The sequence below is a fragment of the Sus scrofa genome, chromosome 2, assembly GCF_054392235.1.
Source record: "Sus scrofa isolate SSC_HxYL_T2T_F1_AM1 chromosome 2, Sscrofa_HxYL_maternal_Yorkshire_Landrace_v2.0, whole genome shotgun sequence".
In the NCBI taxonomy this organism is placed as follows: domain Eukaryota; kingdom Metazoa; phylum Chordata; class Mammalia; order Artiodactyla; family Suidae; genus Sus; species Sus scrofa.
Window position 1 is genome coordinate 111805125 of NC_139384.1, and position 14057 is coordinate 111819181.

The following is a 14057-nucleotide window of genomic DNA, read 5'->3' on the forward strand; positions in this document are numbered from 1 at the left end:
TACCGAGCCATGACAGAAACTCCTGAAGTGAAAAATCTCTATATTATTTGAATACTAAAAACATAAAAACAGATGATTCTTGGTACATTTCACATACTTTAATCAATTTCCTAGTTTTATCCATCACAGACATTTTTCTGAAGACTGTGTTTTTTTAAATTTATTATTTTTATAATTTTCCAAGTTACATTTTATGGTTAGTAAATTTTAATTTGTTGACAACTTCAATTGACTCTTCTATATATTCTTTCTCAGGTATCTGAGAAACTTATTAAATTCAAAGAATATTCAAAAATGAAAAACAAAAGACTTAAACATAAGACAAGACACCATCAAACTAGAAGAGAACATAGGCAAAACTTTCTCTGACATCAACCATACAGATGTTTTCTCGGGTCAGTGTCCTGAGGCAACAGAGGAACTCGGGTCAGTCTCCTGAGGCAACAGAAATAAAAGCAAAAATAAACTAATGGGACCTAATACAACTGACAAGATTTTGCACAGCAAAGGAAGCCATAAAAAGAAAAAAAAAAAAAGACAACTTACAGAATGGGAGAAAATAGTTTCAAAAGATGCAACCGACAAGGGTTTAATCTCTAAAATATATAAACAATTTATACAACTCAACAGCAAAAAAGCCAACCCAATGGAAAAATGGGCAAAAGACCTGAATAGACATTTCTCCAAGGAAGATGTACAGAAGGCCAACAAGGACATGAAAAAATGCTCAACATCCCTATTATTAGAGAAATGCAAATCAAAACTACCATGAGATACCACCTCATACCAGTCAGAATGGCATGTAAGTCCACAAATCATTAGTAAGTCCACAAATAACAAATGCTGGAGAGGGTGTGGAGAAAAGGGAACCCTCCTGCACTGTTGGTGGGAATGTAAATTGGTACAACCACTATGGAGAACAGTATGGAGGTATCTTAGAAAACTATATATAGAACTACCATATGACACAGCATTCCCACTCTTGGGCATATATCTGGACAAAATTTCCTTAAAAAAGACATATGCACCCGCATGCTCATTACAGCATTATTCACAACAGCCAAGATATGAGAACAACCTAAATGTCCATCAACAGATGAATGGATTAAGAAGATGTGGTATATATACACAATGGAATACCACTCAGCCATAAAGAACAAAATAATGCCATTTACAGCAACATGGATGGAATTAGAGACTCTCATACTAAGTGAAGTAAGTCAGAAAGGGAAAGACAAATACCATAGGATATCACTTATATCTGGAATCTAATATACTGCCCAAATGAACCTTTCCACAGAAAAGAAAATCATGGACTTGGAGATTAGACTTGTGGTTGCCAAGCGGGGCATGGGGAATGGGATGGACTGGAAATTTGGGGTTAATAGATGCAGACTATTGCCTTTGGAATGGATTAGCAATGAGATTCTGCTGTATAGCACTGGCAACTATATCTAGTTACTTATGATGGAGAATGATAATATGAGAAAAAAAATGTATACATGTATGTGTGACTGGGTCACCTTGCTGTACAGTAGAAAATTGACAGAACACTATAATGGAAAAAAATAAAAATCAATAAAATTAAAAAAAAAAGGAGTTCCTGTCTTGGCTCAGTGGTTAATGAACCCGAACCCAACTAGCATCCATAAGGACGAAGGTTCAAACCCTGGCCTTGCTCAGTGTGTTAAGAATCTGGTGTAGCTGTGAGCTGTGGTGTAGGTTGCAGATGCTGCTTAGATCTGGCATTGCTGTGGCTGTGGTATAGGCTGGCAGTTGTAGCTCTGATTCGATCCCTAGCCTGGGAACCTCCATATGCTGCAAATGCGGCCCTAAAGAGACAAAAGACAATAAATGAATAAATATATAATAAGTAAAATAAATAAAATAAAAAAGAAACCAATGGAAAACACCATAAATTTTAATTTTTAATAATGAAATACAAAATATTTTAGCCTAAATATTTTAGTTTCTATTTTTTGCCTCTATGCAAAGTTTTGGCCAATAACTTAATCAAATTCATCAATATGATTATTTTGAATATTTTGCTAAACTTAGAGACTACAAACTAGTAGACTTTCCCAGTTTAACTTCATCCTAAACCATAATATAAATTAATTCAGTAAGAAATATAAGCTCTAGGAGTTCCCATTGTGGCGCAGTGGAAACCAGTCCAACCAGGAACCATGAGGTTGTGGGTTTGATCCCTGGACTTGCTCAGCGGGTCAAGGATTCGGCTTTGCCGTGCACTGTGGTTTTGGTCACAGATGTGGCTCAGATCTGGCACTGCTGCGGCTGTGGCGTAGGCTGGCGGCTACAGCTCCCAATAGACCCCTAGCCTGGGAACCTCCATATGTCACAGGCACAGCCCTAGAAAGATAAAAAGACAGAAAAAAAAAAAAGAAATATAAGCTCCAACAAAATATTTTCTGAGTTAAGTATAAATATTTCCAAAACATTATGGAATTTCACAATTAAATTTTGTGTGTCATTTGAGCTCTTATAAATAATTAATTTAATGTCTGCTTTGCTTGCAGGGAGAAACATTTTATCTTTTTTTTTTTTTTTTTTTGCCTTTTCTAGGGCTGCTCCCGCTGCATATAGGAGGTTCCCAGGCTATGGGTCCAATCTGAGCTGTAGCCACCAGCCTACGCTAGAGCCACAGCAACACGGGATGTGAGCCGTGTCTGCGACATATACCACAGCTCCCAGCAATGCCAGATCCTTAACCCACTGAGCAACGCCAGGGATCCAACCCGCAACCTCATGGTTCCCAGATTTGTTAACCACTGGGCCACAATGGGAATGCCTGCAGGGGGTAACATTTTGAGATCCTCCTACCTGTCAGCTTTGTTTTCAATAATTACAGTATCCTAAAAACTTTGCATAAACTGAATTTTTTGCCTTCCATTTGTTAAAAGCTATTGATTCACCTCTCATATATGCACAAGAAAATGTGGAACTGAAATGAAAGAAATTAATTTAGTACAGTCACTTGGTCTAAATGAAAAGTCATGGTTCATAGAGTGGTACACAAACGTACAGTCTGCAGCTAAGTATTAAAATGTAGTATTTTCAGGCACTGTCCTAAAATAAGACTATGCAGTAGATATTAGTGATTCTCTGTCTTCTTGTTTTCATGTGGTTTGTGATGTCATTACAGTAGCCCCCGGAGTGTGAGTTAGTTACGCATTAATTCTTGTCAGCAAGTCAAAGGAAATTTAGTACTAACTGTTAAACATGCACTGCTGTTTTCTTTTCTTTATCCGAAATCACTGTCACTAAAATGATTATTACAAAATAAAAATGTGTTAGTCAACAATAAGTAGTTATATAACTATACCACATGACACATTATAAATTGTATCTTGTAGCAATAGAGCTTGGATTATATTCACTCTATGGCAAGGCTGAATAATGGATGGGAAACAGTAATCCACAGCTCAGAGCATGGGCTCAGCATAACTGGCTGCACATCAAGTGTCCAGGAGAGCTGGCAGCACCAAACACTTTTGCTACCACCTTCACCTAAGATCCGAAGAAGCTGGCTGTACCTACCTGCTTATGCCTAAGTGTACTCAATTTATTAGCAAGCACACTTCATGCTAACCTTGAAAAAGATGTGTTAGCTTATATTACTTCTGGAAAGGATCTGGAAAAGAGAAATGGGTTATGGTCAATTTAAACCTGTGTTAAAAGTGAGAATTCTGTTCACTCTACTGGTATTGCAAACATGAGATCATGTCAGGATGTAGAAGAACAGGTGTAGGCTATGTAAACCTATCCTACTTTATTATGATGTGATGTCAATATATGGGATATTTTAAATACCGATATAACAAATATAAAATGGAATATCTATAAAAATGATAATCTAGCTCTGTATGGCATGATATAGAAAGATTCCTAGTACGTTATAGTATTTTATTTTAATTTTTTATTATGATTGATTTACACTGTTCTGTCAATTTCTGCTATACAAAGTGACCCAGTCATATATGTGTGTGTGTGTGTATTCTTTTTCTCACATTATCCTCTATCATGTTCTATCACAAGTGATTAGACATATAGTTCCCTGTGCTATACAGCAGGATAGTATTTTATTTTGAAAAGTAAGTTGTAGAATTATATATGCAGCATTGTTCAGTATAATACTTATTTTAAAAAAAAGCCAAATAAATCATTCCCAAAATTCAGGAAGTATGCTCAACAAACTATCAACAATGCCAATCTGTGGGTGGTGAAACTAAAAAGGTATAGGGAAAGGAATTTTTTATTATTTATAATCCATTTATTTTGAACTTATCATAATGAATATGTTTTACTTTTGACACAGGAGAAACAAAAACAAACAATATAACAAGGCATTAGCTAATTTAGTATCAACAGAGTGGTAGGAGTAACAAATGATCTAGAAGCCCTGCAGCCAGACTTTCCTTTGGGCAGAGGAAATAGGGAAATAAAGCACCAACAGAAAGGAAGATAAAGGTGGGAGCCCACTGATTTTGCAAAATCCATAGCCTCAGAGGCCCCACAGTTGGAGACATTTAATCTCTTACTAAATATAGAGTCAAGTGTTCTCCAATTTGGGGAATGATCCAACAGCTAATGAAGGTAGGATCAAAGGAGCATCCGTCAGAGACTAATTATGGAAGTAAATAATATGTTTGTCTCCCGTTCTTTTCCCTCTTTTTCCACAACCTGGGATCTTAATAACTTCTTATTGCCTTGAGTAATCAGGGCTCTAGCTTGAGGTTTCTTTGTATATGATGGGCTCCCACTCCTAAACCTCAGACACAGATGCTTGCTCCATACTCATGAGCCACCAACAACAGGGGCACCCTGTTAATTAAAATGGGAGAACATCCCTGGGGCAGAAACAGGACTGCTCTGGAGAATAAGAACATTCATAAGTGAAAATAGTGAAAGATAAAATCAAAGAGATATATTATGGCCAGATAGGTATGCAAAGGTCTTTTTTCCCTCCAGAAGAAAAATACTTATACTTTTATCCTATACAAAACAGGGAGTCATAAAAGGTTTTTTACTAAGGCAGCACATGACTACTGTTTTACAAATATTTACTAAAATGTGTGTTCAGATGGTTTTGTGTGGGGTAAGAGAACAGATACAAGAAGGTCAGTTAGGAATAGGAAGAAGATGGAGCAAAAGAAAAAGAAAGCTTTTGAAATGACTTTTCAGGGTATGAAGAGATAGCCTAGGGTCGCTACATTTGATGCAGACAAATATAGCCAAGGGAACACCAAGTGGGTGTTAACATAGCCGAGGCATAAAAAGCTTGGACTTTAGACCTAAGTCATTAGAGAAACCAAACAAGATGATGTAAAAATTATAGTCATGATAAGAGGCAGAAAACTTGTAGATATGTCATTAGAAACTAGCAGAAGATAAAATGCAGAGTGTGACTCTTTGTTGGCAATAAAAATGACCAGTTATGAAGGGAATGGCTAAGAAAAAGAGGTAGACATTGGTCAGAGCAGCACGTGCTTGTTGTGAAACGCTCTTAAAATCTTGCTCAAGGCAGTCATATAGATACCAGGCAGTGCATGCTCATGCTAGCCTTCTAGAAGCTAGCTGAGGGGTAGGTGACCACTACGGTTGCCCATAAGGTTTCCTGCTGGGTAGGGCCCAAAGATAGGACAGGATAGTGAGATGAGGCTACAGGGAAGTTTATGTAGTAAGGGCTAAATTATTACAAAGGAAATTCTGCAACTTTAATCTGAATGACAGAATGGTAGTTTATGAACAGATTCTTTAAACTTACGAAGAAAATGTTAACAAGAAGGCAGAGCAGGGAATTCTCATTGTGGCTCAGTGGAAATGAATCCGACTAGTATCCGAGAGGATGTGGGTTTGATCCCTGGCCTCGCTCAGTGGGTTAAAGATCTGGTGTTGCCGTAAGCCATGGTATAGGTCACAGACTCGGCTCAGATCCTGCATTTGATGTGACTGTGGTGTAGGCTGGCAGCATTAGCTCTGATTTGACCCCTAGCCTGGGAACTTCCATATGCCACAGTGCAGCCCTAAAAATAAAAATAAAAATAAAAAGAGGAGGCAGAGCAAATTCAGTTTTAGATTTGATGATTATGAATAGATTATACAAATGGTAAGGTCCAGAACACAAATGGGGCAGATATATGAAGGGAATACATGAGAAAACATAGTGTTCAGAATGTCATATTGAAGTTCAGGACACCAAGACTGAGAAAGTACCTTTCAAATTTTTGGACTAAGACCTACAAAGTTAAAAAAAAAAAGCAATCTAATGTGTAAGTGTGCACATATTTCTTAAAAGCTTTATGAAACACTGCTTACCCTTAATACTTGCTGTAATATGTTAGATTCTACTCTATTCTAATCCTTTTCAACTTCTTCTATTTTTTTTTTTTATGTTGCCATAGCCTCTAAAATGATTTCAGCATCTGCATTTTGGCTTAGAGAATTTTAGATTAAAAAGGAGACCTTTGTGACTATTTCGTAGAACCATCTGCAAAGATATGACTGATAAATCCAGAAGATATCTTTGAGAAAAGGTTAAAAAGAGGAAAGGAGAAAATGAATGACTGACTTGGGGACCACTAACACAGGATAAGGGAAAAACCAAAGAATATAAAGCAAGTAGGGTCAGAGGATATAAAAAACTGGTATCAAAGAGGACAATGTCACAAAAAGGAATGGGTAGTCCACAAAAACTTTTTTATTTCATGTCTGCTTCCATGGCAGTGTTTCTCAAAGTGTAGTCTAAGACACTAATTCAAGCATAATTATCTTGGCCACTTGTTAAAAATTCCTAGCCTGGGAACTTCCATATGTCGTGGGCTCAGCCTTAAAAAAAAAAAAGAAAAAAAAGTCAAATGCCTGGGGTTCATCTCAGGCCTAGTGAACTGGACTTCCTGGATGTGTGTCCTGGAATTGGCACTTTAAAAGCTGACCATGATATTCTTTTCACCAAGTATTTTTATTTCAGTGCCATTCACAAATCAGCTTTCAAACTCGTACTTTCCAGGAACATGCCACCTCACTTCACACATTAGATGTATCCTTACCCAATCTTAATAGTTAAGTGAGTACTTGCACATCAAACCATCATTCCCCTAGAGACTACCATGATTAATTTCAGATCCTGTGTCCACCCAGAAGGAAACAAACAAGCTTCTGGAGCATTAGGCCTTTAAACAAACATTCTTTACCCTCCTAATTTTTCCATATTACTTATGCAAGTGGTTGGCCGAATGGGCTTACAATCCTCATTAACTTTAAAAACATATACTATATTTAAAAATTCACTATACTGTTAACACATTTCATTTTGATTTTTAATTGACACACTGGACTTAATTAGTTAAGTACCAAAATTAAGTGGTGTTTGGCAGAAATCATAGGCAGGAAGTTACACAAGGAGAAAGTTTAAACAAACTAAAAACAAAACAAAACAAAAACAAAACTAAAGTTTGTGACTTAGACTCTAACAGCAAAGATATCCCTTTACGTGGTGAGTAACAACAAAAATATGTGTCAATTTATTACCATTGGATAACCAATAAGTACGAGATGTGACTCTATTCTATATGACAGGGGCTAATATTTATTCACTTTTATCAGGCCCTGTTTCAAAGCCTTTCCATATATTAACTCATTTCATCTTCACAACAATCTTATAAAGTACCATTTTATTTTTAAAATTTTTAATGATTTTTATTTTTGTCCATTATAGCTGGTTTACAGTGCTCTGCCAATTTTCTGCTGTACAGTAAGATGACCCAGTCACACATACATATATACATTCTTTTTTCTCACATTATCAGGCTCCATCATAAGTGACTAGATATGTTCCCAGTGCTATACAGCAGGATCTCATTGCTTATCCATTCCAAAGGCAATAGTTCGCATCTATTAAAAGTTAAGTACCATTTTAGACCTCATTTCCCAGATGATGAGGCTGAGATACAGAGAGCTGTGTAACTTTCCTAGGGTTCCACAGCTAGACATAGGAGCTGAGAGTCAAATACATGCAGCCTGTCTAGAGTCTTTACTCAGAAGCAGTGTGCTACAATGTGATTTTAAGAAAGTGTCAGGAGTTGAAATAGCTGCCCAATAGAGAAAAAGACTTGATGCTTATTTCTGGGATTTTTTTTTTCCTTTTTTTTACAATTGATTTCAGGATAACTTGGGTTACACTTGATCTTTGTTCATGATTAATTATTAGATGTCATTACACTGCACTTGATATGATACGAATACCCATTTAAGATGGGAATTTAGTATTACATTATACATAAAAATAGAAATCTATTTTTAAAGATACTTAATTCTGTACATAACGGAAGGATAGTACAATGTTTTGGAGCTATGCTTCTCAAACTTTAATATACCAATAACTGGGAATTTTGTTAAAATGCAGATTTTTTTCAGTAGGCCTAGGGGGAGCCCAAGAGTCTGCATTTCTAACAAGTTCCCCAGTAACAGTGATACTGCTGGCGGGAGGGCCACTTTTTGAGTAGCAAGGGCTCAGAGTGTGAGCTCTGTAGTAATAATGCCAGTGTTTTGATTCTAGCTCTGTTACTTACTAGTTTTTTAACTTTCTCATTTGCCTCTACCACATCTGTAAAATAGTGAGATCATTAGTGTTGTTATAGGGATTACATGAGATAATCCATTGATAGTACTTAGAACAGCTGTTGAAATATAGAAAGTACTCAATAAATATTATCTCTTAATATTATTGAAAACTATTAAAAGCATATATTATATCCAATTAGAAAGCCATTTATAGGATTGACGGATGTACAGAAACACTAAATAAAATTCTGTAATTTTTTTTTCCATGCAGTCATTAGAACATCACTGTACACTGAAGGACATTAAATACGTAAGTTAGACCCACTATCTAACTTTATTAAATACATAAATCTGAAAATGCTCTTAATGAATTTGCATGAAGCTGGCTTCGGCCTATACTATTTAAAGAGATAATTTTGTTTCTATGCCAGAAAACTTTTTCATATTGCACGTATAGACTGAATTTCAATTCATTTATTTGAACAGCTTCATCTGAATTTAGAAACAGGCATTTTTGTTGTAAAAATTCATTTTTATTCAATAGAACTCAGAACTAGTATTAGTATGACCAATAATAATAATTTTATGTTTTTATTTTTTTTGCATCTTTTAGGGCCATCCCTGCAGCATATGGAGGTTCCTAGGCTAGGCGTTGAATAGGAGCTACGGCTGCCACCCTCCACCACAGCCACAGCAACATGGGATCTGCGCCACATCTGTGACCTACACCATAGCTCACAGCAATCCTTAACCCACTGAGCAAGGCCAGGGATCAAACAGGCATCCTTATTAATATACTCAGGTTCGTTACCACTGAGCCACAATGGGAACGCCTAATCATAATTTTAAACATTTGTTCAAACAAGGGCACTAGTATAGTTTAAACAAATGTGGGGGATTTCGTCAAAACCTTCACATACAATTGTATACACTTTCAAACCACCATACAAATGCTGCGTAATTACCTCTGGGTATTGAGGGCTGGGGCTTAGAAAGACTACTACTTGTCAGAATTGTGATGATTTAACATTGATGTGATATGAGAGAGTTCAGTGAGTAGGAAAAGTAAAGTCAGAACTAGAAATGAAAACTATTAGAAATTTCTCAAATTCAACACTGTTTGAAAATTAAAGCGATAGAAACAGTAGAATGGAGTACACTAGGAAAGAATGATTAATGTTCTCCTACTCACTGATTAAAAACCGGGTAGGGTAAAACTTGGAGGTTCAATAAAGGAAGAGATGAGAGCTATGAAATGCTTTTCATTGGTCAGTATCTTTATGAGTCAGCAAGAAAAGATCAACAAATAATTTGTCTCTCTTTTCTTTTTATTTCTATAACACAAGTGATGAAAAGGACAACTGTGGGACAGATTCTATGCTTATTTTTCTAAATTAAAACCATGTACAAGGGAGTTCCATTGTGGCTCAGTGGGTTACAAACCTGACTAGTATCCATGAGAGTGCAGGTTCGATCCCTGGCCTCACTCATTGGGTCAAGGATCCCATGTTTCTGCTACTGTGGTGTAGGTCACAGATGCAGCTCGGATGTAGTGTGGCTACGGCTGTGTCATAGGCTGGCAGCTACAGCTCGGATTCAACTCCTAGACCGGGAACTTCCATAAGCCACTGCAGCTGTAAAAAGCAAAACAACCAACGAACCAAAGAACCCAAAAAACTATATTTAATGTAGGCAATGCAGACCTGCCCTATGAGATCCTGACAAATGAGAATCAAGGAAAAGGAAGGAGTTTGTGTGGGGAGCTTATTCTTTCCCTCTTCTCTCCCCTTCTCTCTTTCCCAGAAGAATGGAGTAAGGAAGGCTCCCGGCTGATCCATTAACGTCCATTGTGGCAATAGAACTGTTTTTAAAATTCAACACAAATTATCAGATTTTACTTTACATTTTGCTTCCTTGAACAAATGTTACTTTATTTATTTTTGGCAGCACCCACAGCAGGTTGAAGTTTCTGGGCTAGGGGATTGAACCCAAGCCACAGCAACAGCCTGAGCCACAGCAGTGACAACACTGAGCCCTCAATCGCTAGGCCACCAGGGAACTCCACAAGTGTTACTTTAAAAAAATAAGCTTTATCCCCCCCAAAATCTGCATAAAAGTGCTTGTATAAAGGACTGCAACATGGAAATTTTTAAGGCAGGGTTACCATATTCAGTTATATTGAATTAGGATTCTTCAACTGAAATAAACATCAGATTTAACTTGTACTTTTAGTAAGAAAAAAAAAATTATGAGAGTTGTGATCCTTAACATCTTGAGATGATAACCAACCAGATCAAATCATTCAGAATAGACATACAAGAACATAACTATACCAATATCATGTTTTATTCTTTGGGTTTACAATGGTCTGGATCAAATTCCTAAAAAATGGAAATTTACCAAAAGTGCATGAGCTAACTTTTTCCACTTCCAAAGCAGGTATTAGCTGTCTCTCAACTCCAGAGAATCAAGGAACTCTACTTCAGTGTGACCTATTTATGCCTCTTAGATTCATCATATGCATTTTTTAATGACCCTAAACCAAAGGAAATGTAGAAACCTATTTGAAAAGCTGACATTAAGGTTGTGACACCAACCAAAACAACAAGAGAATTTAAAGTTAAACTGACACACAATCCCCAAATCAGTCTGTTACACTCCTAATTTAAAAAACAGTTACTATGTGAAATAGTGATGGCATGTCAGCCTCTGCTTTGAAACTCCTGAATTTTGTCATTTGGTGTTTGTGTCACAACCTTAACATTATTTAAATATACTTTTTAATATCTATTATTTAAAAAATATCTTTGAATTGAAGATACTCTAAAGCTTTGAAGAAACCAACCTCAAAGCACTGTATTCTTAGCGTGCCACTTTTATTACAAGTGGTGCATAAAACATTTGCTGTTGACAAATCTAATTCATTAAAAGGTGAGATGGATGCATTTTAAAATAACTGGCTGGCATCATTATCTGCAGCGCCTTTTATAAATTATTCCTCTTTTCCCTTTTGACTGAACTTGTCATAGTTCCCTTTCAGAGTCTGAGTGTTATGCCTTAGAGTCAATGCTTTCAACATGTTTAGACAAGTCATAAGTTAAATAAGCAGTGGTACTTTATTTTCTAGAAATGAGAAAGGGTAACAGAAATAAAGATTATTTCAGTCAATTCATTGATTTTTAACTAACGACAAGTAAAGTCAGTTAGTGATGGTTTCATCTCACACAAATGATTTAAAAATAAAACTATACTCTTTGAGTAGAAGGGAGAATTTCAAAGAAAGGACCATAAAGAGAGATTTTGGCAGCCCTGCTGCACCACTGTGCAGAAGACTTAGTTTAAAATTGAATTGTGCTTCCCCTGACATGGGAGATCAGGTACATCATAAGGCTGACAGCTGGCTGGCACACTAACTTCCTACAGGAAAATGCTAACTGCATTTCTCTTAGAGGCCAAAGGAATAGAATTATAGAAGCCTTCAAGGAAACTGGGGAGGCAGAGTACAAATCATTTAAAATATGATGGAAAACATTTCTTACCTAATTTTGTTTTAGAAGACTCTGAGAATGAGCTGGTCTTCTAATCCTAAGTAGGTGGTAAATTATTTCCTTATGTTTGTCAGTAGAAGAGCTGCCCTTTCTTTGGTATCTTCAGCAGTTTTTTCCAAAATATACAAAGCATACCTATAAGATAATTAGATAAAGCTTTATCACTGCCACATGAAGGGGGCATAGTCACAACATTAGTTATCTACACTGACAGTGACAGTTTCATCATTAAGTTATGATATACTGGCTTGAGCCAAGAGATGCTGGAAACACATAAAGACGTCCTGAAGTTGAGGTACCTAAGAAAAGCTTATTAACAAGATGATTCATAGATTATAGGCCCATAGATAATAAATGCACCTAGGAAAACACACATTCAAAATATCTTTTATTTTCAATGATTTTTCAAATGTTCCTTAAAAAACATAGAAAACAGAGAATAAGGGATAGTTGTACCATATAAAATAAGCTATTCTTTTCAATACAATTATTTTTTTCTTGTTTGGTTACCAGCTGCCCCAGAACTGTTTATTAAAACTGTTTCTTCCCTTTTCTTCTAGGTTATCTTGTTAAATTCTGATTCTGTTGATCTGGGACTGGGATCTGAGATTCTGTGTTTCTAATAAGCTCCCAAGTAATGTCGCCAAGAGGTAGGTCCAAGGAATACATTTTCACTAGTGAGGTTCCATCAGTCTATTTGTCTTTCAGTGCAACAAAATACACTGTGCTTTCCTTTCTTTACCCCCAGCCCTTTGTCTTTCTTTATAGTTTCAGAATCTTTTGTCAAATATTCTCTTCTCCCCACCAAAAGAGTAAGTGGGCATCTACAAAATGTTGAGTTTTCCAAGCCATGTGTATTATATATCACTCCGTTTACTGAGGTCTTATTGTCATAAAATAATGCTTTATTATTTCCCCCATGGGACTTCTGCACATCTCTTGTTATGTTAGATATAATTCCCAAGAACTTCTTATTTTGAATGTTAGTATAAAGAATACCTCGCTGCAAAAACTTTTTCATGTTTTGTTTCTATATATATATTTGTAATTTTTATATATTGGTATGTTTATATTTGCAAAACTTTTATTCTTATTTTTTTCTGTAGTTTTACATCATGCCCACATGATAAGTTTTACTTCTTCATTACTTATTGCTTTATCTTGCCTTACTAAAAGAAAAAGTCAAACAATAAATATATTATTTAATAGAAAAAGCTATTTTATTAACTATGATCATCCAAACTGTTCTCTTGATTAGATTTAGATCAATTAGAAAAATAATATGGAGAAGGTTCCAGACATTTATTTTGATATTTACTGTTTTCATATTTCTTGTCTTTCTCTGGTGTCTAATACACAAATGACTAAATGTTAATAACATCCTTTATCCCAAGCTGACTTCCAGTTGATATTTCATCAGAAACAGACAAAAACCCTCATGAACAACTTGGCAAGTCTAGGAATTAAATTTGAACAGAACAGGAAATAGGAACTGTAACAAGGGAAATGGCTCAATTCGGTCTACGAACTAAGTAGAGATGGCAGTGCTTAGGAAGCCATTACAGAGACACAACACATCACCTACGATCCATGGCTGACATCACAAGATTTCTTGGAAAACCCATAAATAACAAACTGGTTTCCTGATGACAACGTCAGTCTGCTCTAGAAGGAAGTGCCTTTCATGATGGCTTTTAGCTAATCAGTTTGACCAAAGGAACAAATTAAGACTTACTGTTAACATTATAACATTGGTTACCTGAGGAAAGGTAAAAGTATATGATGGTGGGATGGAAAATAGGGTAAAGAAAGAGGAAGTAGTAACTAAAATAATATTAACTATTATAATAATGATAATAAAACAAACTGTTCTTTAAAAATGTGTTCATAATCTACTCAAATAATAATCATGAAGAAATATGCCAATGC

General features: G+C 35.9%; 1 protein-coding gene across 10 annotated transcripts in view; it reads right to left on the reverse strand.

Moving 5' to 3' along the window:
• KIAA0825 overlaps window positions 1–14057 on the reverse strand; it is a 399794-nt gene that overhangs the window by 368755 nt on the left and 16982 nt on the right. For 9 of the 10 annotated variants that reach the window (XR_014838284.1, XR_014838285.1, XR_014838282.1 and 6 more), the window contains exon 2: window positions 12120–12263. The exons of the other annotated variant lie outside the window; for it this stretch is intronic. The gene's annotated coding sequence lies outside the window, so the exon portion shown is untranslated. The remainder of the gene's footprint in view (window positions 1–12119; window positions 12264–14057) is intronic. 10 annotated transcript variants of the gene reach the window in all.